At 44.1% G+C, this 3,238-nt stretch overlaps 1 non-coding gene across 1 annotated transcript; it reads right to left on the minus strand.

The window, feature by feature from the left end:
- Positions 1-917: 917 nt before the first annotated feature.
- LOC145056106 (small nucleolar RNA R71) lies at positions 918-1,024 on the minus strand. Its single transcript, XR_013685642.1, has one exon. It is a non-coding gene; the product is annotated as a small nucleolar RNA R71 (small nucleolar RNA).
- Positions 1,025-3,238: the final 2,214 nt, after the last annotated feature.

The following is a 3,238-nucleotide window of genomic DNA, read 5'->3' on the forward strand; positions in this document are numbered from 1 at the left end:
CTTTGTGTGAGTTTACTTGCATAAAGTTAATTTATTACAGTTTAGTAGTCAGTAGTTAGGTTTTAGTATCTGTTTTAGTTTTAATAGAAAGTTTCTAATTTTTTCAAAAATACACTGGTACTCGCCGAGTGCAGTCGCACCTACTCGGCGAGTAGCAGTGTAATCAGCAGTTAAATTTTCGAATTTTTTTTAGTACAATTTTTTTTGTTCTTTTTACGCTTTTATTCTGTTTATTTCAGGACTTTCATGACCAGAGGATCAAACACCCCGCTGGTACCCCCGTTTGAAGATCCCGAAACCACATTGAAAAGAAACAAGGGAAAGGACGTGGATAGTTCAAGTACACCAAAGAAATCACCCTTGTCCAATTTGAAGATTGTTTTTGGGAAAAAGAAGAGCAGCAAATCAGGAGCATCCAGCGCTTCGTTAGTAATCGACGAACCGGCTAAGGAGGATATCGAGTATGAGACCGAAGAAGAAGAGGACCCGACATACGAGCACGAAACCGAATCCGAGGAAGAGTTAGCTGTCACACTGGCTAACATTGATGAAATCCCCATGGGAGAATGGAAGAAGAGGATGTGAGACGACACTGGCCCGGGACTTGTGCAACCCGCAATTCCCGCAACTGCTACCTTCGAGCTAAAGGGTCATATCCTAGCTCTACTTAAAGAAATACCTTTTTATGGAAAAGACCATGAAGATGCCTACAAACATTTGGATGAAGTCAATGATGTAGCTGATTACTTCAATGTTCCAAATGTGCCCCGCGAGACTCAGCTACTTCGTATGCTTCCGGTGACATTCAAAGGTGCTGCAAAAGACTGGCTCAAATCACTCCCCCCGGATCAGTCACCACTTGGGCCAAGATGAAAGAAGAATTCATTGATCACTTTTTCCCACCTTCCAAGACAGCCAAGTTGAAGAAGGCCATTGCTAACTTTGAACAACAAGCTGGTGAGTCGCTATACAAAGCTTGGGAAAGGTACAAGAACTTGCTAAGAAACTGCCCACACCATGACCTCAACAGCCAGCAAGAAGTGTCCATCTTCTATGATGGAGTCATTGTCACAACCAGGCAGTTGCTAGACTCGCAAGGCCTGCTCACAAAGAAGCCACCCCCGGTGATCAAAGAATTGATTGAAGAATTCTCTAAACACTCTAGAGAATACCACAACCCTAGGCATGATGTCACTAGGGGAGCTGCCTATGCAGCTACTGAAGACTTATCCGCGGTCATGGCTATGCTAAAAACCATGGATAGGAGGATGGATAAGATGGATCAAACAATCCATGCTATTCGGGTGGGTTGTGAAAACTGCAATGGGCCTCACCTCACTAGAGATTGTGATTTAGATGAAAATGGCAACAAGAAGGCGCAAGTGTGTTACTCAAGTGGAGACCGATATGATGAAGACTGGAAAAAACAAAAGAAAGATTGGCTCCCTTATGAAGAGTACAAGAAAGCCAAGGAGGAAAGGTTTAGGCAAAAGGGGAGAGGGTTCTACCAAAAGGAGGAGCCGGTGTAAGAAAGGAAGCCAAGCTTAGAAGAAATGCTCACAAAATTTGTAGCTGCTTCAGAAAAAAGACACAGTGACCATGATGCTGCAATTCAAGAAACAAGGACCATGCTAAGGAACCAACAAACATCTATTCACAATATAGAGACACAGCTTGGGCAACTTGCTCAACAAATCAATCAAAGATCACCGGGCGAACTCCCTAGCAAAACTGAAAATAACCCACGAGGCGCGCAAATAAACATTGTCACAACAAGAAGTGGGAAGATAATCACCCCCTGGCACCTATTCAGACTGAGTCATCCAAGAAATCACAGAAGGAGGAACCAGAAAAGCAAGTAGAAAACCAAGAATTGCACTATGACAGTCCTACTCGCCGAGTACCACGTATGGACTCGGCGAGTACATCTCAAAAACCAACCGCACAGGTTCCTGAAAAACTTTATCAGCCTTCCATGCCATATCCAACCCGAGCTAAGAAGGAGAAGCAGGAAGAGGAGTATCAGAAGTTTCTAGATCACATCAAGACTCTTCAAATCAACATACCATTCATTGAAGCCGTCATGCAAATGCCCAAATATGCAAAGTTCCTTAAGGAACTTCTCACAAATAGAAAGAAGATGGAAGAAGTGAAGAAGGTGGTACTCAATGAAAACTGCTCAGCTGCTATGCTAAATAGGCTACCTAAGAAGAAAGGCGACCCGGGGAGCTTGACCTTACCTTGCCAATTTGGCAACTTGACCATCATTCATGCCTTAGCCGATTCGGGAGCAAGTGTGAATCTAATGCCATATTCGTTCTTTAAGAAGCTCGATCTCCCGGAACCAAGGCCAATTCGCATGGCAATACACTTGGCAAACAAAACAGTCACCTTTCCAAGAGGCATATGCGAAGACATACTAGTCAAGGTGGATAAATTTGTCTTTCCTGCTGATTTCATCATTCTAGACATGGAGGCGGATCCACAAGTACCAATCATCCTTGGAAGGCCCTTCCTCAACACGGCCAGCGCTATAGTAGACATGAGAGACTCAAAGCTCACCTTTTGGGTCGGGGACGATTCAGTAACATTCGGGGTGGACCAAGCTATGAAGTATCCTAGGAGCAGTGACGACACGACATTCTCAATCGACATGCTTGATGAACTATTGGAGGAAGACATACCTGAAGATTCCAGCAAGTTTGCAGCTTTAGATGAAGCATTTGATCCGGAAAAATATTTACTAGAAATTGAAAGACTGTTGGAAGAAGCGGAGTATGAAGAACTAATAAAGCAGTCTGACAGCCCTACTCGGCGAGTAGGGCCAATCTACTCGCCGAGTATATCTGAAGAAAAGTCAAAATTTGTGAATGTAGCCACAAACTTGCCGAGTACCCTACCTGCACTCGGCGAGTCCAACAGTCAGAGCCAAAAATCGGAGCTGAAAACCTTACCCGATCATTTGGAGTATGCTTTTCTCGAAGAAGGCAACCAAAAGCCAGTAATTATAGCCTCTGACCTGACCAATTCTGAAAAAGAAGAACTCGTGCAAGTATTGAAGAGGCGGAAACGGGCCATAGCATGGAGCATCACCGACATCAAGGGAATAAGTCCATCCTATTGCTCCCACAAGATCAACCTGGAAGAAGGAGCAAAGCCGGTTGTACAACACCAAAGAAGACTGAACCCGAATATGCAAGAAGTAGTCAAGAAAGAAGTGGTCAAGCTCTTAGATGCG

The sequence above is a fragment of the Lactuca serriola genome, chromosome 5 (genome assembly GCF_051521515.1).
Source record: "Lactuca serriola cultivar US96UC23 chromosome 5, Lser_US96UC23_V15, whole genome shotgun sequence".
Lineage (NCBI taxonomy): Eukaryota > Viridiplantae > Streptophyta > Magnoliopsida > Asterales > Asteraceae > Lactuca > Lactuca serriola.